Source organism: Camelus ferus, chromosome 2, assembly GCF_009834535.1.
Source record: "Camelus ferus isolate YT-003-E chromosome 2, BCGSAC_Cfer_1.0, whole genome shotgun sequence".
NCBI classification, from domain to species: Eukaryota; Metazoa; Chordata; class Mammalia; order Artiodactyla; family Camelidae; genus Camelus; species Camelus ferus.
In genome coordinates, this window is record NC_045697.1 from 29,980,881 (window position 1) to 30,008,107 (window position 27,227).

The 27,227-nt window shown below is 40.6% G+C and overlaps 1 protein-coding gene and 1 long non-coding RNA gene across 18 annotated transcripts in view; both read left to right on the plus strand.

Moving 5' to 3' along the window:
• Positions 1-27,227, plus strand: part of LIMCH1 (LIM and calponin homology domains 1) — a 307,050-nt gene that overhangs the window by 155,538 nt on the left and 124,285 nt on the right. The window lies entirely within an intron of this gene.
• LOC116668657 overlaps positions 11,448-27,227 on the plus strand; it is a 28,362-nt gene continuing 12,582 nt past the window's right edge. The window contains exon 1 of the long non-coding RNA XR_004325893.1: positions 11,448-13,431. This is a non-coding gene — a long non-coding RNA (uncharacterized LOC116668657). The remainder of the gene's footprint in view (positions 13,432-27,227) is intronic.

Genomic DNA, 27,227 nt, shown 5'->3' on the forward strand with positions numbered 1-27,227 from the left:
CCTTCCTCTGCCACTGCCACTAAGCCTCAGCCTTTTCAGGGGCAAATCAACACAGCTAGACTTAGCTCCTTTCAGTGCCTCCCCAGAGTCGTGGTTCTGATTCTGGACAACAAAGACTCGGGAAGAGGCAGACACAGAACTCTCCTTCCCAGGCAGGAGAAGAGGGGAGGCTTGGAACACGCCCACCCAGCGTATTTCCCCATCACACTCTGCTCTTTGTGGTCATTGCTTGGTGCGATCAGTGGTCTTGCTCTGCTTCGGGGGACAAGTGGAAACTAGTAGCTGAGCGATGTTCTGTGTGAAGGAGGTACATTTCACTGAGGGAAATGAATAGACCTGGTGAAGAATCTCAGCCACACTTGAACTGAGTGACACACGTTCCTTTATTGTCAGCCCTGGTGCGGTGAGAGAAACCTCGCTTGTGTTTCTGCACCACAGACAGCAGGAATGCTCAATTTGAAGCTCTCCAGTTTGGTGCCAAAACCAAGCCGAAGTGGGGATGGTGGTTAGCATGGTAGTAGGTTTAGACATGAAAGAACATTGACTGGAGGGAAAAGCAACAACAGAATGCATGAGGTCGTTGGTCCTCGCAGTCCTGTGTTTAGTTGAATGACAGGCTATGAACCTAGGGGGTGCTGAGATCGTTCGATGCCTCCAAGGTCAACATGGCTTGTGTGCTGCTAATTGTAACAGCTTCCACAGGTACCTTCTAAAGTACAGGTTGTCTCAGGTCCCTTGTTTCCTCACTAACCTTACCTGGCTGCCCACTGCATATAGGAATAAAACCGAAACACCTCAGAAAGGCATTTTAGGCTTCTCCTGGGCTAAGGGAACATCCTAGGTGTATCTCCCACTGCACATATCACTTGTAGAACCGGGACTACAGTTAATTTATGACCTAAATCAAGAGACTTAGCGCACAATGAATACAAAAATAAAAGTATGTCAGTGAGTGAGACCCATCACCCACAGTGAGTTACACCAGGGTAAAGGGTGATGCTGATTGCCACTGAAACAGGCTGGCTTCTGGTTATCTACTGATTGTTTGGATCAGACCAATAAGTTAGTCCCCTTGTCCATCCTTTTTGAGGACTTGGGAAAGCCCTATAAAAGTTTTTGTCCTTTCCATTCATCCTGTGTTTATTATCTGCCTTCTGCTTTTCTTATTTAGTGAGTGTATTAGTTATCCATTGCTGTGTAACAAATTACCCCAAAATTTAGTGGCTTAAAACAATGTTTACTATCCCAGAGTTCCTGTGGGTCAAGAATCTCGGCTTAGTTGGGTTCCTGATTCAGGATCTCTCATAAGGCTGCTGTCAAGGTATTGGCCAGTCATTTAAAGACTTGACTAAGGAAGGATCTGGTTCTATGTTCACTCAGGTGGACAGTGGCGGGATTCAGTTCTCTGCAGGATGTTGGCCAAAGCCACTCTCAGTTCTTTGCCATGTGGGCCTGTTCGCATAGAACAGCTCACAGTGGAGCAGCTTGCTTCATGAGAGTGAGCAAGCAGGAATAACCAGAAAGAGAGGAGGGAGGGAGAACATCACAATCCTTTGTAACCTAGCCTCAGAAGTGACATTTCATCTCTTCTGCAATATTCTGTTAATCAAAGCAAGTCACTAGGTCTAACCCACACTGAAGGGGAGGAGATTACACAAGGACCTGTGTACAGGAGGAAGGGATCACTGGGAGCTGTTAAGAAGCTGCCTACCACAGTGAATGAAAAGATTGTCTTAATCTACTGAGAAAGCAGGGCATAGATTTCTAATTCTTCTGCAAATTTGTCCCCTGTGTTTATAGTACTTTAAAGATAGCACAGTTTTTCCTTGGATGACGTCTGAGGTCTGTTTCCCAGTTTTCTTCTGGACCTATACACTCAAAAAAGATGATATGTTCTCTCTTGCCTTCCAAGTGAAAATCCACTTATGACTCAAGATATAATTCCTGCCTTTCAGAGGATGACCTTCTAGGAGACAAGTGTACCAATAAAGTCTAATAAAGGTAGACTGTGAAATGTTAATGAAATATAATATGCAAGGAAGAACAAGGAAAAAGTTTCTGTTTGAGAGTAAACTTTGGAAGACCTGGGGTCTGAACATGCATCTACAATTAGTGAAGACCACTGGGGTTGGGGAAGGACATTCTAGCCTCAGGGCATGGAACAAGAAAGGCTCTGAACCACAAAACCTGGGTCTTGTCCAGGAGTGGCTGTTTTTTGTAGGTGGCGGAGCCCAGGGTCCCTAAGAGAATTCAGTGCTGTGAAAAGTGAACGAGAAAGAGTAAGCTGAGACTGGAAATGCCATCTGGAGGTGTTTGGACTCATTTCATATGCAGTAAGAGCCACTGAAAACAGAGGAATCTTATGTTCCAGATAACTCTGGCGGCTGTATGGAAAATGGATTATGGGAAGAGACCATACAAAAGCCAATTAGGAGACAAGTAGTCCAAATGAGAGATGATGTCTGCTACTAAACCTTGGTAGAAGCAGTGACAGTGGAGGTGAGGAGACAGGATTTATGTTTCTATGCTTTTCACTGAAAGTAATATGCCGTCAATTACAAGACACACCATTTTTTAAAGTATAATTTTTAAAAAGCCATCAACTAAATTATGACACAGTGCACAATATACCAGCCATGGAAAGATACATCTTTATTTTAGAGATTAAAAAAATGTACACCTTCCTTGGAATTGATGAAATATGATAAATAATCTTAGGAAGATGACATCTACATTTTGGATTTGAGCAACTTGGCGAATAGTGATGCCATTAATAGGAATCATGGGAGCAGGGGATGAGAACTGGGTTCCAAGAGAAAAGATGAGTTCTCTTTTGGACATATTGAGTTGGCTACCTTTAAGAGATATTCATGTGCAGATGTCTGGCAGACAATTGGAAAATGTTGGTTTGAAATTCATGGAAAAAGTTATTAAAAATTGGACTAGGTTAATGAGTAGCTTATTTTAAAGTTAAATCCTTACGCTCAAGAATATATGAAGACAAATTAGTTCTTTTTCTATAAACACAAACTTTGAAGCTTTTTCTCTGACAGATTGTAGTCTGATCTTTGGAGTGTTTGACTTTCACTGGCAGAGACTAGGGAGTGAGGAAAGGAGTTTGAGACCACAGGAGGAGTCATGAGCAATTGCACTCAGGTATGACAATCATGACAAGATAGTGACTTAGAACGATCTTCATGTAATTGACAATTTGTTAAGATATAATACCCAACCAATCTCATACGCTCTAGTCTCTTAGACCCCTGGAGTCTTCACTCTTAGTACTAGGTAAGCATGTTCATTTGCTAGGGCTGCCATGACCAAGTATCACAGACTAGGTATCCTAAGTGATAGAAAGTTTCTTCTAATTCTGGAGGCTTGGGGTCTGAGATCGAGGTATGGGCAGGGTTGGTTTATTCTGAGGTCTCTGTCCTTGGCTTGTGGATGGCTGTCTTCTCACTGGGTCTTCACATGGTCTTCCCTCTGCGTGTGTGTTTCCTGATTACCTCTTCTTATAAGGACACAAATCATACTGGACCAGGGCCCACTATAAATGACCCCATTTAACATAATCACTTCTTTAAAGACCGTATTTACAAATACAGCCACATTTCTGAGATAATGGGGGTTCTGACTTCCACATGTGAATTTGGAGGTGGGAGGGGTACACAATTCAGCCCATAACAGTGGGTAAGCCAGATTAGTACTTAAATTCTTATTCATATGTGCTGTGAATGCCTAGACTTGCTAGCTAAAGTCTAATATCCTCTTTGTGCACCACAAATTATTTTTCCAAGGTTGTTTCCATAATTACTGTGTGTCTCTGCAGAGGTGGAGGGTTATATATAGCAGTGCTAAAAAACTTTTTTTTCTAGGTTTTTCTACCCACTTCCTGTCCCTGAGGGAAAAAAAATACCATTCTTTGAAGAAAGAAACCACTTGTTCTCCCTTATCTTTCATTGAACAGCATTTAGCAGAGTTTGTGACATGACATGAGTTCCTCACTTTTTCCCCCTTAGGAACAGACCTTCAATTAGGAACTGTGAGGAAAAAATACATAATAGCAGGAAATACATATTTCAGCCTAAGTCTTGCTTCTTTTTTTCATAGTCATAGCTTGCCTAAAGAAGGAATTTCTGTGGATCTAATTTTTAGCCTGTACTCCAAACCCAGGTTTGTAGGGATTCTGTGGTTTGACAACAGGGAAAAGAAAAAAAAAAAAAAAAAAAAAAAACTTCACCAAATGTCTGGATGTATTGTTTGAAAGAGTGAGATCATGCTAGGTTGAAACAACTTCTCTTAAAATGTGCCATCATCTGAGATTATTTTGTAGGAAATTTGTCTTGGCAAGCCTTGCAAAAGAACTTGCTAGACACCTCTTTTGTAATTAGCTGGCTTCCTGCTAGATCTTAGGTCTACCCTCATCTCAAAATGGACACAAAACTTAGTTTCTCTCTCTGGCATTCTCTCCACAGGATAAAAGACTGTATTTCTGAGTAAATAGTTTGGTATTTTATTTATCTTTTCTTTTTTTTAAGTGGAGGTATTGGGGATTGAACCCAGGACCTCATGCATGCTAAGCATGTGCTCTACCACTGAGCTATTTCTCTCCCCCAATTTGTCTTTTCTAAAAGTAACCTTATTCAGCTGGAAGTTTTGCTTTGACTTAAATATTTTCCTTAGATATAAAAAAGGATGACTGATAAGATGTTATGGGAATGGTGTCACCTCAGTGGTCCTCCTTGGCCCCAGTCTAACCAGGAGAAAAATAGCAGACAAACCCAAATTGAGGTGCAAGGTACCTGACCAGTACTTCTCAAAACAGGCAAGGTCATCAGAAACAAGGAAAGTCTGAGACATAAGCAAAGTCCAGAAGAAGCTAAAGCGATATGGTGACTATCATGTGATGTAGTATCCTGGATGGATGTGGGAACAGAAAAAGTACATTAGGGAAAAACTAATCAAACCCAAACGAAACATGAAGTTTAGCTGGTGCAGATGTACCAATGGTTGTTCATTAGTTGTAATAAATGGTACTAACCACTGGCTCATAATATAAAATGCAGAATACAAGTTATGCTGGAACTCTCTGGACTGTCTTTGCAATTTTTCTGTCAATCTAAAAGCTATTTTAAAATAAAAAGTATCCTTGAAAACCAAAATGATTGAAGATAAACATAAAACAGAACATAATGCAAGGATACTTTAAAATAGGCAAGGAAACACAGAAGTTATTAATAAACATTAAATGTCAGCCTACTGTTTGATGTATTGGTATCCATAAATGGCAGGATACCAGAGAGTCAGTGGGCATATCAATCTAATAAACTTTTGTAAATGATGAATTGGTTGTAAACACTGTGTTTTATAGCATTCGAAAATTCCAAATGGTAAATCCACACACGAGGTTTCTGCTCACATATTTCATGATCCCCGTTTTTAGAATCTGCACAAAGAAATATTTCATGTCCTTTAGGGAGGTTTAATAAAAAACAACAGGTGGGAAATGGGTTTTGCAGTAGCACGAACGACCATAACCATAAATACTGGTACCTCAGAATTATAGCAGTGGATGACTGTAAACACATTAATCACCCAACAGTGCAGAAATTCCATCCTCAGATGTCATCTCAATTTCAGGCACAAAGATTAAATGCTTCCATTTAAATTCAGAATACTGACTGGATACGATGATCCTTTATTTTCATGGGGAATCATGGAGTGAGGTCGCTAGTTTCCTCATCTATAAAATGGGGTTGATAAATCTCATCTCTGTATCGTGGGATTAAATGAGGTGGTATATGTAAAATGCCTAATATGTGGATGGTACATAGTCTGTTCAACAAATTGTAGCTTCCCTTGCGTATTATGTTTGTGATGACTTTGATGGCCTTAAGATTTCAGGACTAGAAGCTACTTAGAGAGTTATTTTCGAAATAAATTCACCATTATTTCACAAATGAGGAAACTGAGACCCAGAGGGCAATGAGGCCACTTTCTTCCAGAGTTGGGACTTGCCCTGTCCTCCCTCAGGTCCTACCGGGTGCCTCTTCTGGATCCAGGCTGAGTGATGGCATTGGGTGCCTGCTGTGCAGTAGCAGCTGTGACCAAGCTCTCCTGCAGAACTGCATGGGGCACATCTACCTCCTGGGAACTCTGTCCCCCTTCCTCACTGGGAGCCCAGTTCTCCGCCTCCCTCCCCGATAGGTGTGGCAATCGCGCTGTCTTCCAGTTGGTCCTCTTTCACTGCATCAGCATTTCAGCTGCTGCAGCCTGCTCCGGGCAGAGCTGGGTTTCCTGTGCTGAGGACTGTTTTGGGAAAGGGAATGTAAGGGCACTTCAGCTGCTGTGTTGGGGCTGACAGTTGGGAGGACGCAGGAGAGATGCCCCACCCACCCCCCAGGTGTGGGCAGACTGGAGTTTTATGTGGAATATGAGGCCATGTAGTGGTAAGTAAAATGCATTATGAAAAAAAATACATGATGATGGGTGTCCATGAGTGAAGGAAGGAAGCTGTTTAGATTTTAACACTTGTTTTTTTTGAAAAGTTCCTTTTTCTACACTTAGAGTATGGCTAAAATAATACCTTGTCCTCTGTTATTTTTACCACCTGTTGCTTTTAATTAAATCTTTTTTTCCCTTTTCTAAAGAAAACATTGTCTTTTCTTTTGGGATGTGTCATGGAAGATACATAGACACAGTCAAAATAAAGGGGATTTTCAAGAACTGTGTAAATTAGAGGCAACTCTGCTACATCTTAAAAGTTTATTCCTCAACAGCACATAGCATCATGGGAAAAATGTGAGGACATACCTGTGGGGTGCTGTTTCACCTGAGCCCCCCTCACATCCTGCTCATTTCCACTGCTCCCTTTGCTTCCTAAACGTCTCCACTTCTTAAAACAAGGAGGGAAAGAACTGAGGAGGAAATAGAGGAGGGAGGTGGGGAGGGAGGCGAGTCTGAGGTCAAGGGCTGCATATCCCAGCCTAAGCCCACTCTTGTCCTTCAGAGTCAATATTTACCTCAGGCTAGGGAAGGAATGGCGGCTCTTTCTGGACAATTCTTGAATAAAATCCCATCAAAACTGTCCAAATGCTAAACGCTTCATGGCACTGGTTATCTCGGAGAAGGAAATTTTCCTTAGTCAAATTTATGAGGCTGGGTTGAAAACGAAGCTGAAACAGAGCCTGGCGAATCCCCACAGCAAAATGATTCATCTTCGCGGAGTCGGAAAAATCTATTTTTATCACCTTTATTCAGCCAACTCCTCATTTTTATTCCCTCACTGAACGACTGCTATTTCCTTCACGGTGCTGAATAGACCAGATGTCTCGGGAGCCTGCAACTTCTCTTTGGGCTGTTCCCAGTGGGGCTGACTCTGCGGCCTTAGGAGAAGGGGGTTGTTCCGCACTGCGCCTTGTTGGGTGCTGAGCTCCGTGAACGTCAAGTCACACGGAGGCTGAGCATTCAGGAATGCTGCCTGGGGGAGCAGGCTGCGGGGCTGACAGGGGGGACACATGCCACTCGGCTCTCCTGCCTTTTGTGTCAGGTGTGCTGAAGGTGATTGGGTGACCACTACTCTTCTTGTCTGGAAGACCTTTCCAAGGTGGGAAGCAGGGGCACGCATCCTCCGAGTGGCTTGCCTTTGTGAAGGAAAGCATAGAAAAGTTGCCAATATACTCATTCTAATAATAGAGCAGAAACACCACTTTATGCATTTCTCCATTTCCCTTTCTGCCTATGCCATTCCAGGCTGCTACATGTTCCCACTGGCTCTTGTTAAAGTCCCATGTAATGTTGAGAGGACTGGTGATTGTTTTCAATCAGAAGGTATAAAGACCTTCTAAGAAGGGGAAAGAACCAATTCTTAACAAATTTCCTTGTCTAACAGATTCTACATGCTCCCTGACTGGGAGATACCGCAAATGGCAACTAGGAAAGCAACAGGAATGTTGACTACGTATGAACAGTGTTCAAGAGTGTTGGGGGTATTTTCGGCACATGGCATGTAGTAGGCACTCAATAAGTGTTTTACTGAATGAGTGGCCCGGATACCACTCCTTAGAGCCCTCAGTTAGTCTTCTCAACACCTGTCCTTCAAAAGGCAGTGCAGTTTGGTCATTGGGAGCTGGCATTCTGGAGTCAGACGGCCTAAATTCAGTTCCTGGATTCACAACTTCTTAGCTGTGTGCTCTTTGGCAAGTTACTCAATCACTTCAGGCCTTTGTTCTTTGTTTCCTTGTCTGCAAAATGGGAATAATATAGTAACTACATCATGGTTTTCATGAAGAGTAAAGTAGTTCATAGAAGTAAAGAATCTAGACTTTTTCCTGTAATATGATCCAACATATGGAAAGGGGGGAAAAAAAGGCAGGAGGAGGTGGTAGAGAAGGACTGGCTATTGGAATGAATTTTGATATTTTGACCCTGTCTTTTTCTTTTCAGTTCATTAATTCCCTTAAACCGTGATTCCAGTGAGTTACAAACTTTCCTTTCTTCAGTAGAGAAAATAATTTGAGAATAAAAGAATAAAATGAAATTTAGAGAAAAAAAAAAGATTACTTCCAATCTCTCAACAAATAGTCATTGAGTTCCTGCTCTGTCCAAGTACTAAAGTGAACATTGGCTATTGAGTGTTGAAACCAACAGTCGTAGTCTTTGCCTTAGTGGATGCACAGAGTCGACGCTGTTGGGCACTGTGAATTTACTGACCCGGTGAACACAGCTGCTGTGTTTCTTTCTCTCTGTTGAGGAGGGATGTTGAGTAGACCTAAGAGAATGGTGCTTTCACACGTAGCTCCCAGCAGTGGGTGAGGAGGGAGGAAGCAGAGGGAGGGGGGGGGGGGAGCAGTGTGCAAAGTCAACTCTACAGTCATATGAAGGTAGTGAAAGATACATAGCATGGGCATTGGATTGACCCATGAAACTGGAGGGAAATCCAAAGCAATGATGTGATAATCAACCTCTGAAACATAAAGGAGCACAGGTAAGGAGTAAAAGAATAAGAGAACAAAAGTATTTATAATGATAGGAAGTAACAGTCATTAGACCCTAAGAGTCCTCACGCCCAGGTTTGAGAGTGTAGAGTGAAGAAGGCTGGATTTCTTTGAGGTCATCCTCTCTTTTCAGCCTCTGGTACTGCCGTGGCAGGAAGGTGGGCTTCTCTTTGGTCTTTTTCAGAACCTGGAGCTTAAATACAAGGATATGTGTGAACTACTGATCTCCATCTGGTTTTGCTGGTCTGTAGAATGTTCTGCTACTTTAATTTGATGAATCCTTTTTTTCTTTTGGAGAACAACAGTGATCTGAAACCTGCCCCTTACACCATTCGCTCGCTTTTGCCGTATCTGTTTTGAGGGGCAGTTTTAAATTCAGGTGTCTTATAGTCCAGACCTAGTGTCATCAGTGTAAATGGTGGAATGAGATAATTAGTGATTTTTTATTCTATTTTCATCCTGATGACTTCATTAATTCCTGGGGTCTCTGTTTTCTGGAAGCAGTCATTTCTTCCACAACAGCCATCTGAGAAGAAACCGAGCTTACAAAATGACTGGGGCATGTTTTACATGGCTGTATCCAGTTCTTCTGTTTGATTCCCATGTAAGCTTTGGCAGTGATTTCCATAAGCGTTTCTGTGGGTGGTGCTGGAGAATGACTTTGGTAAACAACCCCCTGGCTGTTGTTGGCTGGGTCTCTGCAAATACCATAAAGGACACAACTTGAAAAGTCACTGAGGTTTCCCTGCCCTTCCGAGAGCTGCCCCAGCCATATTGTGGTAGGAGCAGCGGTCAGGAACTGGTCTGTGTTTGCTGGCTGCTTCTTGGCTTTTCTGTGATAGTGTGGAATTCCGACTGCATCAAGTTTCCTCTTCTCTTATTACACATCCTGGGTTTTCACTCTAGTCCTGCTTTTGCTGGAGTCTTTTTTGATAGAATCTCATTTCATCTTCCTCATTTCTATTTCAGGGTTTCACTCCCAGAACAATTAACAAGCCTTGACTCTCAACTTACTGATTTTATCCAGGCTGTTGCTGCTGCATTTTGCTTTTAGGAATATGAACAAGCTTAGACAACTCTTAGATATAAATGAATATGGATATATATGGAGATATATATTCTGTTCTATAGGTATAAATATGTGTGTATGTGTGTATAGCTGGGTTTTTTTCCTGAGAATGTTCTAATGGTAGGAAGTCTCTGCTCCCAGACTATTCAACCAAGGTAATTGAAGATTCAAACATCTAAATATGTGAATTAAGCAGTAAAAACTCGTATAAAAAATATCCTAAGAGAAAAACAGATTTAAGTAGACTTGTGGGAAAAAACAAAAAAGAAAGAAAGAAAGAAAGAAAGAAAGAAAGAAAGAAAGAAAGAAAGAGAAATCTGATTGGCTGGCAACTGAGCATCCTTTTGTTTCCTGACTCCCTTTGTCTTTCTCTCTCTCTCTGTCTCCTTTTTTTGTTGTTGTTGTTGTTGTTCTTAAATAGCCCATGCTACCCATTTCCTGAAGTTGACCTATTTCCCCTGTTTTTCTCTTCTTCCATTCCCATAAAACAAGTATTTTTACGATTTACTGCCACATTAGTATTTCAGTTGTATCCAGAAATCCATCCCATCTAATAATAATAGAATGTGGTAGCTTATATTCTGTTATACTGTGAGCAAACTTGATCTATTTAGAGTTAGAGGAGAGTCTTTAATCAGTGCAGGATTAACCGTAAGAGAGAGAAACTTACTATGAATTTAGATGAATTGACTTTAACACATTGAAAATAAGGACTAAATAAATGATAGAATATTCTTCACATTATTGCTAAAGAATTAATCTGTTATGATGATGGCAAAACTGATTACTGTAGGTAATGGTCAAGGGATTGGTTGCCTTTCAAGAAATAATTACCTGGCTTGTCTTTTTTGATAAATAACATGTTGGTTCAAAGAAGGCTAATTGCACAGAGGTTGTGATTTGTGTGAGAGAGAATAACACATTGAACTGTGTCTAAGAGATTCAGGGGTCAATTGTGTTGGTGGATCTAGCACTTTCTTCCCCAACGAGGAAGGAATTTGTCCCTCAGACAACCTGGTGTCCTTCAAGGCACAGAATGTCTAACTCAGCTAAAAGTACTTAGTTTTTACTATAAACATACATACTATGCATTTTAATAGAAATATGTTAACCTAGGTGTATAGCTTTAAATATAAAGTATGAAATTGGTCTGAGTATGGTATTAAGACATCTTTGAACTACTGCTTAGTGTTTTGTCCCTAAAAGAACTTGTACTTAAGGAAGTTGGATTTTTCATATTTGCTCAAACAAGCCAACAAGCCAGATTTAATATATATGACAATTAAACCATAGGTTCATTTTGTCCCAAATTGAAACTTTCTTCTTTTTCTTTGAGCCTAGGGATCAAGGCTAGCATACTATCCAGTAGACTGAAATCTGTCTGCATTATGAGCACGATTAACTGGATGACATATGAAAGAACCTTGTCACAATTTTCTTTTTCTCTCCTGGTCTCAGCTCCCCTGGCAGACCTCTGAGCCCCAGATCAGAGTTATACTCTGGGGTTGTGACAACTTGGCTAGGTTTCTGATAAAAAAAACAAAGGTGTTTCTGTGTCTACTTTTACAGAGAGCATGTGGTGTGTATTTTACTCTGTGATAGGTTTTTATCACTTGGTGGAAAGATGTTATTGTATCTTAAGTGAATGCTCACTCTTTCCCTCCCTCCGTCCCTTCACAGATCTTAGTTGGTTTTTTGGTTTTTCCCCTCGTGGTTGACAGATTTAGGGGGCATGTCAACAAGACTACCATGGAAACAGTCCTTCTGCAGATGTTTACTTCTGCATTTTTATCTGCAACTCAATCTTTTCACCTGTGGGCATGCTTTCCCACAGCAAACAGCACGATGAACTCTTGCTACCATAATTCTGACTCCCCATCCTTGCCCCCCAGCCTCCTCAGCTCCAAACCTGTGATTATGCTGGATGCTTTCTGTGTTACGCTTTGGTTTGCAATGGGCCAGCTGAAAGATAAACAGCTATTAAATACATCTATGATCCTTTTGAGAACAAATAGAGCTGTTGAAAGAGCTTAAGAACATAGTGACTCCTTAAAAGATTGTCAACATTCTTGAACCCTTTGACTGAAAGTGAATTTTCTTCTGTGTGTATGTATATACTGAAACATATACATTTATTTATATATATATATATGAAGAACCTCAGTAGCAAGATATTAGAAGCCCCTTTTGTGTTCTTAACCTTGCAGTGTTTTTCTTGGCAGGACTTGAAGAAAACTTAGCTGTCAACTACTTTCTGCTGCTGTTGAGGGAAGCAGTTGGGGCCAGGAGACGCTGGGGTGGCAGGGAGGAGCCCACAGAGGAGAGAGGAGCCCGGGAGCTTCTGGGGGCCAGGAGCTTACCTAGTTATTCCACTGCATCACCCTGTTCCCTACGGCCACATCTTTCTTTTCTTTTCATAGTTTCTCATGTGTCTGCTCTGCTGTGGGGCTGGAACATTGGAGTCTACCCTGGACCACACACATCTCCTATTGCCACCAGGTTCATCTCTGGACACTAGATGAGACCTACTGCCTTTAGGATGGCTGTGCTTCCTAGGGAGCCTTGTTTTTATGTGCTGGGACAGCTGATTAAGACCCCACAAATTTTGCTGTCACAGGTTCAGCTTTGTGGGACTCCCCAACTTCCCTAAGTTACCTCTTGGGTCTTTGACCTAAACACCGGTCGCCAGGTAATGAAGATGCAGTAATTTGACTTGGTCTCTCTTCCCTCTTCTGTCTCTTGCTTCCATCCTGAAAACAACTGCCCTGAAGTGGCAAATGCCTACAGGGACTTAAGCATCCTAGGACAGGCTACTTTATTCCTGTGTATAACCTCAGAGTTACTGTCAATATGAGGGTGAAACAGGTTTTGTCCATCATCCTGCACTGCAGGGTGATGTGAGTTGGAATGTTAAGACCAACTTGGGGTTATTTTTAGCAAAATGAAATATTTTGATGCATATCTTGCACCTGAAATTTTTCCCAGATTTGCTATTTCTAGCTTCTTAACAACTTCACAAAGGGGTATTGTATTTGAGTCGGAAGAGAAAAATATTTTTATTTCCTGCTCTTGACGTTTGGTGGAATTGATAAAAAGCATCAAGGCTCTTTGAGTTCTGGATCGCCCACCAAAAAAAAAAAACAAAACAAAAAAAAACACAAAACATTATGTAAGAAAGAACTTGAGTGGCTTTTTCCTGTTTGTCAGTATGAGGGGAGAGTTACTGCGGAAACTGAGGGGCAGTCATCAGCAAGACTGGAAAACAAAGAGCTGAGAAAATCACAGCAAGAGGGATTGCACAGCTACCATGTCATCTGGCTCTAAACTTAACACTGACCTTGACAAAGGCTTGACTTTGCCTCTCAGGTTAGTTCAAAGGCTCCTTTACTCACCTCTATTCCTGAAGAGAAATTGTTGCAACTTGAATTGAAGGTTGTTGGAGCTATCGTGTGTTTTATTCAATGGTTTTTCAATCAGTGAACGAGTGTCTGATAGTCTCTTACGGTTGACCAGAAAATGTTAACTTAAAACATCACAGGTTTGACTTTTTAAAAAGTTAAGCAAACGCAGAGCTTATGTGCTTAAGCAGTCGGAAGGCAAAATAATGCATTCAGTCAAGACTATCCGTTTCATTTTGTACTTACTTGGTATTGTGATTTTCCTGGCCACAGTTTAGATGGCCCAACTGCTAACGTTAGTTAAATTTGCCGATATGAAGTGTTAACAGACTGAATGCTTTACAAAAAAATGAGAAGTTATTCCTACTTGGCTTACCTTTTTATTCATTCACCAAGATTTCCCAGACTTTGTCAATAGATTTCTTTGCAGACATTCGTGGTATAGTGTTATCATTGCATAGAAGACTGCTATGTAGAGTAGAAGAAAGCCCTCACTCGTCTCTCTCTCTCTCTTTTTTTTTTTTTTAATTAAAAAATCCCTGGGAGACATGGTTTATGTTGTTCTGTTACACCTGTCTGTCCATGGGATGAAATCAACATGTTGATTTTTATTTGTATTTTCTTCATGCTTACTCTGAACCCTGCTCATTCAGTTTCTTTACTCCTGAGTCTCTCAGGCACTTTGAGCGTGCTGTTTCTGGACCTGATTTACTGTTCCACTTAGCATGGCATTCCAGGCCGCGGACGGGTTGCTTCCCCTTGATAGATGGTGGCACTGAAATAGCAGTGAGCTTTAGTGTAATCAGAGCTAAAATTGCTCTGCAGGGTCAGCCCCATTCTTCCTTTATTCAAGGGTGTGTTCTGTTAGCTGCAGAAATGCCAAGAGTTTCCCCTCCCCCTCTACAGGAATTCCTTAAGGTCTTCACTATAGTATTTATACTGCCTTGTCAGCTTGGGCCTTTAATGCTGGAAGAGTCAAAGATTTGCAAATGGATTTTTCTTTGCACTTTCTCCTTCCTAATACTCTTTTTAAATATTTTGAGGTAATTGACATATAACATTATACAATTATACAACAAAATGATTCAATATTTGTACACATTGCAAAACGATCACCACAGTAAGTCTAGTTAACACCCATCATGGTTACAAAATTTGTTTCTTGTGATGGGAACTTTTAAGATATATTCTCTTAGCAACTTTCAAATATGCAATACAGTGTTGTTAACTAAAGTCACCATGCTGTATATTACATCCCCATGGCTTATTTGTCTTATAGCTGGAAATGTGTACCTTTTGGCCCCCTTCATTCATTTCACCCACCCCTACCCCCTGCCTCTGGCAACCACCAATCATATTAACTTAAAGATGTTATAGAGACCCAGATTTGTCTCCTAGTTGGACCACTTTCCAGCTAGATGACCTTGGACCAGTTATTTAACCTTTTCTAAGCTTCAGCTTTCTCCTCTGTAAAATGAGGATTAACTATATTATTGATCTCATAAGACTCTTATAAGGATTAAATGAGCAGATGCATGTAAAATTAGAATGTGTACCTGGTAACTGATACATGCTCAGAAAAAGGTTTTGATGGTAATGGTGCTGATGCAAGTGCTAATGTCACTCACATTCTTCCTTCACTTCTACCTTCTCACCTGTGAAATGGCATGATGAGGGTACCTAAGTCATAGATTCATGAGGAATAAAGTATATGGATCAATGTGGTGTCTTGTCTGTCCTCTCATAAGCTCCCAATGAGTGGAGGTGGAGACTTCTGCAGTTGTGTAGATTTGTTATACTTCTGTTTATCTCTACTTATACTTTAAGACATAAACCCATCCATGGGGACCTGAAACTAAACTAACCAAGTCACTCTGAGCAAGCCCATTGCTCGGTATCTAATTCCTCGCTGTAAAATGACAGCGTTAAACTAAATGCGCCAAATAGTTTCTTCCTTTAGAGTATCTTAGCAATGATCATTTCATCACTGAGCTCCGTTTTGAAAATAGCTGTTAATGAGAAACTCATCCAAAAGAACTTCTTTACCCTCTACCATCCAAGACCTTACTAAATTAGCCTCTTCAGTCTCTTAGTAAATTTTGTCTTATTTAAAAATCCAGGCTGTTTTGTTTATATGATTAATGACTTTATCGACTGGCCCTATCCGGAAGTGTAATTGATCATCAGTCTATAACTCCTCAAAGCCATTCTTATTTCTTGTGGTTATATTTTTAATCTATAAACCCTTGGCCAGTCTCACCAAGAATTAAATCCTGCTGCCTTGCAGATATACCGCATATCAAGGAATCATATTCAATTTTGTCCCTTTGCCAGTGGCTGTTCTCGCTTTGCTCTACCCCCCAATCCTCAGCCAGTTTTTTTTCCATGTGGAAAATAGACATGAAAAACAGATTTCCATTTCAGTCTCATCACTCCTGAGGCAGGAAGACTAAGTGTGCCATGTGGTTTCAGGCCAACAACATTGGACTAGAAGCCAAAAGACCTGGGTTGTGGTCCAGACTCTGCCCCCAAAGCAGAAGGACTTTGGACAGTGACCTCCTATTGCTTTAGTCCTTGATGTTCCCATCCGTCAGATGAAAGATAGAACAGAATGAGTCCTAAGACTTTTCTACCTGTGAAAGTTTATGGTTCCTATCCCTTCCCATTTTGTCCCATACTGGTTTGTTTTTTTTGTTTTTTTTTTGGCTTATTTTATTTTTGTTGTTATTGTTGAGGTATAACTGACATACAACATTATATTAGTTTCAGGTATACAACATAATGATTGATATTTGTATATATTGCAAAAGGATCACCACAGTAAGTCTAGTTAACATCCATCACCGCGTGTAGTTACAGAATTTTTTTTCTTGTGATAAGAACTTTGAATATCTACTCTCTTAGCAACTTTTCAAATACTCTATATTATTAACTATAGTCACCATGTTGTACATTATATCCCCATGATTTATTTTACAACTGGAAGTTTGAATCTTTTGACCCCTTTCACTCATTTTGCCTCCTCCTACCCGCTGCCTTTGCAACTGCCAATCTGTTCTCTGTAGCTGTGAGCTTTTTTTAAAGAAAAATCCATATTTAAGTGAAATCATATGGTATTTGTCTTTCTCTGTCTGACTTATTTCACTTAGCATAAAGCCCTCAGGGTCCATCCATGTTGTCACAAATGGTGAGATTTCATTCTTTTTATGGCCGAGTAATATAGCACATTTGCTTTATCCGTTCATCCACTGCTGGACACTTAGGTTGTTTTCATATCTTGGTTATTGTAAATAACACTGCAGTAAACATAGGGGTGCATGTATCTTTTCAAGTTAGTGTTTCATTTTCTTTGGCTAAATACCCAGAAGTGAAATCACTAGGTCATATGGTAGTTCTATTTTCATTTTTTTGAGGAACCTCCATACTGTTTTCCATAGTGGCTGCACCAATTTACAATTCCACCAAGAGTACACAAAGGCTTCCTTTTCTCCTCATCCTCACCAACACTTGTTATTTGTTGTTTTTTTTTTTTTTTTTTTGATGACAGCCATTCCAACAGGTATGAAGTAATAGCTCATTGTGGTTTTGCTTGCATTTCCCTAATGATTAGTGATGTAAAACATCTTTTTCATACTGTTATTATTAGCTTCCACTTATTTAGTACCTACAATATGACTGACATTAATAAGTCAACATTAATTGTGCTCATTTTACACTAAGCTCTTCTTAGGAACCCAGCAAGATAGATGCAACTAGTATCCTCGTTTTATGGATGAGGAAATTGAGACACAGGGATGTTAGGTATGTGCTCAAGGTGATTGAGGAATCAAGCTGGAATTTGAATCCAGGAGTCTGACACCATACCCTTGTGCTTAGTCATTCTATTAAACAACATTCCTAAGCACTTAAGTTTTTCCCTTTTCCTTCCTAAAACAATGCAAAGAAGGATAGACTAGTACCCTCATTTTATAAATGAAGAAACTAAGCACAGAGAGATTAAACATTTGGCCAAAGTAACCCAGCTAGTTAGACAAAGTAACCCAGCTGGAGGCTAGCAAGATAGAGCTGGGATTCAAGCCCAAGCCTGGCTCTTAACTACCACATTCCATGGCCTGAGTGAGTTTCTCCCTGCTCACACAGGTACTTTAGTGATTAGTGAAAAAGCTAAGTTATGGTACATTTTTAAAAGAAGGATACTATTTTAAGCATGTAAGATAGAGGCTTTTAAGCACATGAGAGGCCAGATTTCCTTGAAGAGTAAGGTATGAATCTCTTTGAAATCAACACATTATTTATTTGCAAATAGAGTATTTTATTTAGTAAAATATTACAGTGTAATCTAGTTCTTATCTGATTTGTCTTTATCTCAAGTGATGTTATCTAAGTTAATGAAACTTCACCATGTATCCAAATTGCTAAAGATGGCAGACTTCATTCCCAACATCCTCAATGCAGCTCTAATTACTTATGTCCTCTGTTCTTCACTCTGCTGTTTAAACATCTATTTACTGTTTATCAAACCACAATTTGATAGAAACTAATTGGTTAATTTTTATTGTATGTCTGACATGTAGTAGGAGCTCAATTAATGCTTGTAGACTGACTCAATAAGGAAAAATGATTTGATACCCTTGTCCCATTTTACTCTCCTAAGCATTAAAAAAATGAGCCTTTAACTTTCTAAAGGACTTGCAGTAAATGGCTCAAGGCCTTCTCATCTCACCATCTCTGGTTGCATCAAGTTGGAATCAATCACGCACCACTTGATCTGAAATTCTAACTAGGAGTTGACAGGAAGTGGGCAGGAACTGTTACTTTGCTTTTTATTGTTTGTGTAAATATTAAATGTCATGGCAACAAAAAACTAACAGCCAGATGAAGAACAGAAACATATGGGGAAGTGGAACACTATCTTGAAAAAGAGGTTATTTGAAAGAAATGCTTCACTTGGCTTATCTTGATATGAGTATATTGCTTCATTTGGCTTATCTTGATATGAATACATTGCTAACATGGTTTATACTGTTCCTGAGGAAATATAAAGATATCATTAGGGGGAAAAATAAAAGCTTTGACCATGGAAAATGTCAATATAATCAAAGAATAAATATTTAATTTCTATAATTGGGGTACAAACTCAACTCTTGAGTTTCCTGGCAGCCACAGTAAAAAGGAAAACATGATTAATTATTAACATTTTTGCTTCCATGAAACAGAGTCATATAATTTATTTTGAGAAAAAAGTCTATTCCTAACATCTCAGTTTAGAATATAAAATCTTTTTTATAAGTCTTTCCATATGAGACTAACTCTTTGATTCCAAACACTCTGAGTGTTTCTTCTGCCTTTCTATTTCTGTGAGAGGAAATTGATACCATTCAAGATGAGAAGCAAATTTTTGAAGTCATGTCAGGTTAGTTGGATGATTAGATAAGAATACAGGTGGTCTGTGGGGGGAAATATATGTTTTTTCTCTCTCCAGCAGTGTCTGTAGGATTCATGAGTTTAGTTGAACTTTGAATCATGAATATCTATAACAGCTCTACCTTCTATTCCCAGGCTCATTAGAGCCCATGCAAAACAGTGCTTGATCCTTGAAATTTCCTGAAGGAGTCACTTGGGACAAAGCAACCCTCTTAAGGTCCGCTTTTCTTTATGCAGCTGTATCTTGAGATTAAAGGTTGCTTTTATCCAATCAAAATGATAACTACTGAGAATCTTCCAGGGACGGTCTGTTTGGCTAGCACTGTAGCAGGAGGACACAAATGTGAGATGAAATTAGAGGGCTCATGTGGAGCAAGGGTCAGCAAACTATGGCCCAAACCAGCCTGCTGCCTTTTTCTCATGGCCTGCAAGCTAAACATGGTTTTTACATCTTTAAATGGTTGGAAAAAAAAAATTAAAGGATAATAATATTTTGTAACACATGAAAATTAAGTGAAATTCTAATTTCAGTGTCTATAAATAAAGTTATACTGGAATACAGCTATGCCCATTCATTTATGTAATATCTATGGCTACATATGGCCTACAAAGCCAAAAATATGCACCTTTAATGAAAAGTATGCCAACCCCTATTAAGCTGGAGAAAGCACTTCCCATGTGTTCGTGAGCTATGTGAAGAGTCCAGAAAAAGAAGAACTATCCTATCCAAGGGACAGGGGTTTCTATCTGTGTGCTTCACCCCTCATATCCTCATATGCTGATCTTGAAAACATGGCATCTGCTAAGCCTGCATCAGGATCCACCTGAGAGGAAGAATGTTCCAGAAGGCTGGAATTATGAGCTTAAGGCTCAATGTAAATACCATCACCTTGCTCTTGAAGCCTTTACCAGCTCTTGCTCTCTTGGAATCAGTGCCTTTTCCTAGTTCCTCATTTCTCATTCTGCTAGGCTACTTCTCACTAATTCATAAAAATGATAAAACATGAATTTTTTTAGAGTTTTGTGCTATAAAATATTCAAATTATCGTCCTTCTACTTCCCCTCAGCCTGTCCTTTATTACTCCTGTTCCTTTTCTCAGGAGCTTGGAAAATAGCTTTTCCAAATATTTCTCTAAATGTTTTCTAAATATTTGGTTAGATCTGTGTGGCTTTTAGACCCAGTTTCAACAATTTACCCTCTTGGATTCATGGACTGGGGAGCAGACTTGCTATATTCCATTCATTTTTGGTTTAATAAATACTTACTGAATACCTCCTATATACTAAATTCTGGGCTATTATCTGAATGTGTAAGGATGAAAAAACAAAGCAGACAAAGTCCCTGACCTCAGTGAGTTCTCAAGCTCTCTGACATTAAGCCAGGGCAAGCCCAATCCAGCAGCCCAATCCAGGTGAAACTGTGATGAGGTGGTTGGCTTTGCTGGTTTCCAAGCTCAAATTCAGTAAAGCCTATTCATTAGATGGATGGCTCCAGTCCTTAGAAAGTTCTGTTTCTAAGAGCCAAAGTTTTCTTCTTGAGAGACACTAAGGATTTATATCAACTCTTCCATTCTCATCTTCAAAGGAAATGGAACTCTTTTGCTTCCTCTTATATATGATAGAGCTTCCACTATTTCTCTTTGTATCAGTTAGCTATTGTTGCAATTCAGCCTTGTAACAAATAACCCCCAAACCTCAGGGCTGTAAAACAAGTCTGTGTTGCTCATACATCTGGGATGGTCAGCTTGCTGGGTCTGCTGAGGTTGGTGGGGCTCTCTCCTATGTGAGGGGGTGGCCTGGCTGTCTGCCAAGGTGATGGGGGTAATCCAGTGCTGCTTTCCTTATTTTCCTTACTCCAATTGGCTATTCTAGTCATGTTCTCATGGTACCCAATTCTTTCTGTTCCCTCTGAGACTTAGTTCCCAGACTACCCACCATCATGTCCGAATTTTTCTTAAAATGCACACCCATGCCTGGACAACTCTCTTCCAGGCATACTTTGACCCATTGAAAATGCAGAGGAATCATTATTTCTTATCTTCCAGACACATTGCTTCTGTTAATTGTTAATTTGAGCTCAGATGGAATTAGCTTATTTAGCAGATGAATTGCACAGTTGGCCCTCATCTCATGTCAGCCTTGAGAAAAACAAAACCTCTCTGATCTTTTTCTGTATATACTGTTGCCAAGTCTCATCCATCCTGTTGAACAAAATCTTTAGTCCTTGAACTGTGTCAGTTGGGTTTTGTAAAGGGTCTTTGGAATATGTGTTGAATTAACTAGGTTGACTCATTCATTCAACACATATTTCTCACGTGCCTGTGAGATGCCAGGCACTGTGCAGGGAACAGGACATTGCCATAGTCTTTACTCTGGGGACTTTATACTATAATTGCAGAAGGATAAGGTGGAGGCTGAAGATTTAACAGTCAGGATTAAAGGGCATTCTCAACTTTATAGCATCTTTTTTTTTTTTCTATGGAAGCATCTCCATTCTATTTGAGAGCTCTGTGGTTGATTAAAATTCCAGTCATTGCCATTTGATTGATATTTTGGTAAGATGTTGACACATCTGCTTGAACAAGGCATGAATAGTTAGCAGAAGTAGAAACTGTTCACAAATTTCAAAAAACAGGTTTCTGTTGAACATTATGAACTTGATCGACATTACACTCATGGTGATGTTGATTTAGCAAGAGTTTCCTACTGTGTTCATGAAAAGCTCAAACATCCTTCCCTTGTGCCGCTTGATGGGCACATAATGTGTGAAGAATTTTAGGCAAAGGTGCGTGTTGTGAATACTTAAGCCTATCTCAGAAGAGCCTCTGTCAGTCATACTGCTGGGCATACTGCTGCACTAGAGCCAGTTAAATGCCTTTCATCGGTTCTGGGTGCCCAGTTAGTAATGCCCTCAGTCTTGCCCTGACACTAAAGCTGATCTGTAAGGATTGTGAGGAAGCATCACTCCTCTTCTACTGACCCAACATTCCAGTGCAAAAAAACCTAAGCAAAGTTCTTCTTTCAATTCATTCAGCAAGTTTCAAGAATCCACTAAGAGCTGGGAATGCATCAGCTGGCAAAAGAGACACAATTCCTGCCCTTGATGGGTTTATAATCTACTGAGAAAACAGATAATAATAGTAATAAAACTAATAAATAAGAAAAATATTGCATATGTTAGGTGGTCATAAAATATTGGGAGGAATGGCTAGAGGTTGTCCTGTTAAACAGAATGAGTGGGTGACCAGTGTAGACCTTCTTGAGAAGGTAATATTTGAGCAAAAATCTGAAAAAAAGTAAGAAGTTAGTCATGCAACTATGATATTGGGAAAATATCGTAATGTGCAGAGATAACAGCCAGTATCAGTATCTCTAAGTCTAGTTTTTTATCATGAGCTCTGCTGCCTACTAGCCTGTAATACTACTAGCTAGCATTTTTTGAGTACCCATTGGACACTTTACATACATTGTTTGGAATCTGCCCAGGAGGTAGGTTATATTATCAATCCCCATTTATAGTTGAGGAAACTAGACTCAGATAAATTAAGGAAAGACCCATATCTTAAGTATCAGCTGAATGGGATTTGAATCCATATGGCTTTGAACTCTTAACTCCCAAAGCCTGTGCTTTTTCTGCCTTGCCATGTGTATTCCCTCATGTATGTGACTTGGTGGGAACAGATTGGGGAATTACCCTTCTGGTCAAGCAATCTGGGGAGTGGCCTTGGAACTAGGAGATCAGATTCCAAAAAGATAAAATTACATCACTCACAACTCTGCAAAATCTGCCTTGGGGTCCACTTTTTCCAGGAAACCTCCCCCTCAACAAGGCAAAATATTTGATCTGATCATCCAGCTAGGTTAATAGAGCTCCTCAAATAACCTATTTACTCTGAAGGCAGTCCTCCTGCATGGAATTCTGTTTATCTTGACTATCTTTAGTGACTCTTGTTGATGTATATCTCTGATTAGTGATGGCTTGACAATCTGGCCACATAATAAACACAGAACTTCTTTGTGCTCTAAAATTGCAAAGTGTATCATCATGTGGGCTGTTATAACATGGTTCTCATTTTTTCCCATAGCAACAATATGAGGATGGAGGAGTTGCCTGGTTTATAAGGACTAGGCATCAAGTAGTCACCATGACCAACAGTGGTGGTCATAAAAGCAAAGATAAATGTAAAATTATGTTCCAAGCCTATAAAAAGGGTTATATGTGGGAGTCCCATGTGCTATTTACTGTACTTGTAGCACATTGAAAAAACACAGCTCCACTCTCTCATACACTTAGAATTTACAAGAGTCTAGGAGAGATGATTTGCAAAACCCAGCTCTCTTTTTAAAAAGATATCCAAGGAAAACTCGTGCTTTTTCTTTCAATAAGTAGCCCTAAATCAAACAAAGGCATTAAAACATGTATTTTTTAAACAATTATAGCTACTTTGTGTGTGTGTGTGTCTGTAAATAAAATGATGTTCTAAATCCTTAATAAAATGTGACCGGCTGAGCAGAACCAGTACAATTTTAGTCACCAAGGTGCTAAAACACCTGGAAGTTAAAAGTGTTGAGAAAAACTTGACTTAGTAGAGTTGTCTCCAGGCACTGTGTGCTTGGAAGGGATCCTCGGATAAGCCCCATTGGGTGAAGGTGGCAAATTGAAACCCCAAGAGAGTGTCTAAACTACGCCCCAATAAAGTTGAGTCGGTGGGTGTGAGGGTTTTGTGGGAGCTTCAATTGTGAGCCTAAGATCTGAATAGAAATACTGAAGAGCTGAACTTGTCACCAGCACAGCCCCTTTTTCTAACCCTCCCCATACTGAACTCGATGTCTCTGTCGACTGAAATAAAGTGCACAACCTAAAAGTTGAGAGTTATGTTTTATTCGGTGGATTTTCTTAGGACTCAGATCGCTCTAAGAAGCTGTTCTAAAGTGGCAATGTAGAAGCCAGGATATTTGGGTTTTTGCAACAAAGATCAGGTAGCCGGAAATCAAAAGGTTATTGTTAATTAAAGCAAACCAGATATCTCAGTTAAGGAATTTAGTGCTTTTCTATGTATGGGAAGGTGCAAAGGTCTGGGCTCATTAAAGTCATTCCTTTGATATGCACCTGGCTACCTAGGGCCAGCATCCTGTGCTTTCACATCCTGAGTTCCCTCAATGGGCACCATTGGCAGTGGCCGCAGAGGCGGGGCTGCCTGCTTGTCTGCATCCTGAGTTCCCTCTGCTCATCATCAGGGGAGTGATGGAGCTGATGACTTGATGGCCGCAGCATCCTTTGTTTACTGATATGACTGGCAATATTTTTCGTTCACATCCCCTAAAAAATCGATGTTCAACAGATAGGTTCTAAGGTTGCAGATTCTTACTTAACCTGACTATGGTGCCCACGTGTGATGTTTTGAGTTCCTTAAGGATGCCTCACAGCCGTTAAGTTTATTTAAAGCTTTAAGAATAGCTGCTGCATACACATGGACCAAATAAAAGCATCCCATAAGCAGTATGTGCATAAAGGACACATTTCACTCGTCTCGGAAGAGTCATAAAAAGTGAATATCCAACATTTGAAAAATAAAAGGGCTTCAAAATTCATCTCTCAGAGTTGTAAAAGCAGGAATGAGACAGCACTGTCCCGCCTTCCATCTTCTGGGAATTCCCTAGAAAAAGAGGGAATGGGGCTTAGGTGGGTGTCACATGAGCCACTGGCTGAGTAAATGGCAGTGATTTCTGGTTAGGCTCCTTCCCAATTCAGATTCTTGTATTGGTTCCATTCTCAGCCAAGATACAATCCATATTCTTTCCCAAAGTCTTTTCCCAGCCCCATTTCCTGCCCCCTCATTCCTACTGCCCCCACCATCCAGTACCCCTCTTTCTTCAGAGAAGCGGTCAAGCTGAAGTCATGTTGGAGATGCAGCTCACATCCTCTCTCTGAAGCCCCCCGATGGGTGCTTCCAGCTGGGTTCCCACACCCCTTTCACAGAGCTCGACAAGGGCGTCAACTACATTTTATTTAGGAAAGATGTGTTTGTATTTTTCCTCCTTGAGACAGTAAATTCTGTGGAATTTAGGGACCATTTTCTGTCAATCCTTTCAGTGCATGGCATAATTTTAGCTCATGGACGATTGAATTAATGTCATAAAGGCTGTAAAGAGGCGGCTTCCTATATATAATCTCAATGCAAGCATCACTTCTTTCTTTATTAAAATTATTGGCTTTTTGAATGTTAACACTCATTTCAGCAAACATGTCGTTGTCATCCAGAATCATGATAAATGCTGATTTACTAATTCAGAAATTTAGGTTTATCACATGCATTTTGATTTTTTGGTTGGTTGGTTGGTTTATTTTGTACTACCCCCCCCCCCCCCAAAAGCATCATTTTTGTAGCTGAAGAAAGGTAGATCTTTTGTCTAGTTTGGCAGGTTAGTCGTGCAGGGCAGGGAGAGGGTACAATAATATGTACTGGAAGGCAGGATTAAAAAAATTTTTTAATTTGTCTTAAATACAATCCTCTAAGAATAGCAAGTTTTTTAAGTAAAATACTCTTGCTGTCGTTGCCACTAAAACACTAAAACATAAGGAAAATAAATCACAAGTCCAGCTTCAAATCTTACAGAAGCACCTTCACCTTCCTTCCTCTCTGTCTCAGGTGTTCCTTGGAGCCTGTGTCCTGTCCTTCTTCCCCTAATCCTGTCTTGATGTCACTGCTTTCAGAATCTTCCTGGACCAGGCCCACCACTTAAGCACATCTCGCTCACATTTTCTGTCCCTCACCTCGCCACCAGCTCCTTCCTTTCAGTCTACACACCTACGCAGTGCCTTCTTACTGCTAACTCCCCGTTTTCCTGAATCCAGCTACGTCCTTCTCCATCCTCCTCTTCAGGGACAAACCTGTTGCAAAAATGTTCTACATTTACATCATCCGTTTCCACAGCCTCTCCTCACATCTTAACCCTTTACTTATTTCCATCTCTAACCTGGGTTAAACCTACTCTCTGAGTCACCGAGGTCATCAGTTACCTTCCACATGATCGATACTATTGATCCACCCCTGCCTGAAACTACCTTTCCTCTTGACGGCTTGATGCTGCAGCTCCTCGTTCTCCCTTACGGTCTTTACACGGCCCTGACCCCGCCCAGTGCAGGCCCTTCCTCAGGTCTGTCCTTGGTCCTTTCCACCTCTCTCTACCTCATTTCCCTCGACAATCCTGCTTCCTCCCTTCATTTGAGCCATTGTCTGTCTACTTGCCGAGGTCCCAGGTCCATATGCCAGGAACTCCGCGGGACAGGCAGTCCCAACCTCTCCCCAGGGCTTTGTCTACTTCTTTCTTGTGTTCCGGACAATTCCTCAATTTCATCCTGTCAAAAACATAACTGATCTCTACCTCAGCATGCCTTATTTCCCTTAATAACCGATTTCCCTTAATGGCCACACGTCTTTGCATCCATCGTGCTTGAAGGCGTTTCTAACACCCACACTTACCTCCAGGCATTCCAGGGTCCTGTAAATTCCACCCAAATCCTCTCTCTCACATCCATCATCTCTTCCTTCCTGTTCCTTCTGGCCTTCGTCAGAACTCCTGTCACACAGTGGGGATCATGTTACTCTCTTGCTCCTTCAGAACAACATCGAAAGACTTCAAATTCCTTAAATTCCTTTACAAGGCTTTCAAGACCGCTCGGGTTTGACTATAATTTATCTTGTATAATTATAAGGTCACAAGGGAAGGCAACACCCTGTTAATGATAAAAGTCCAGGCTTCTGAGGCATATGGACATGAACAAAAACATCCGTCCTCCCCTCCTTCAAATCTAGTTGCCCCTCCCTAAGCTTCATCCTCATTCCTTCCCTCTCTGTTGTCTTTCCTGGGTTTGGGTACAAAGCCAGTATGACTCTTCTCCACGCCAGGATATTCCAGATCCGTGAGAAGACCCAAGAGGTCGGATCTGTAGAAGTTTCCAGGCTCTTCCTGACCCTGTATTGCTTAACCCAGCCAACCAAAAGGCAAAAGGAAAAGAAACAATACTGTCTGAATGCGTATTTAACCCCTTTGTAAATTATTCTCCCTTCCTGCCTCTCTGGCGCAGAAATGCCATACTGAAATCTGGTCTTGCTTCCTTAGCTGTATTTTCTCTTTTCAGCACTGCATGGCTTTCTCTGTAGGCGTTAGAAAGTCTGGATTCCAATTAACTTTGCCGCTGATTGCTCGGTAAATCTTGGTGAGTCAGGGCTGGTTCGTAAATGATGATGAAAATTGGAAAGTTCTTTGAGCATGGTGATGCGTGAGCAGAATACAGATCAACTAATTAGGAAGGAGAGTCACTGCACTTGTAGGTGT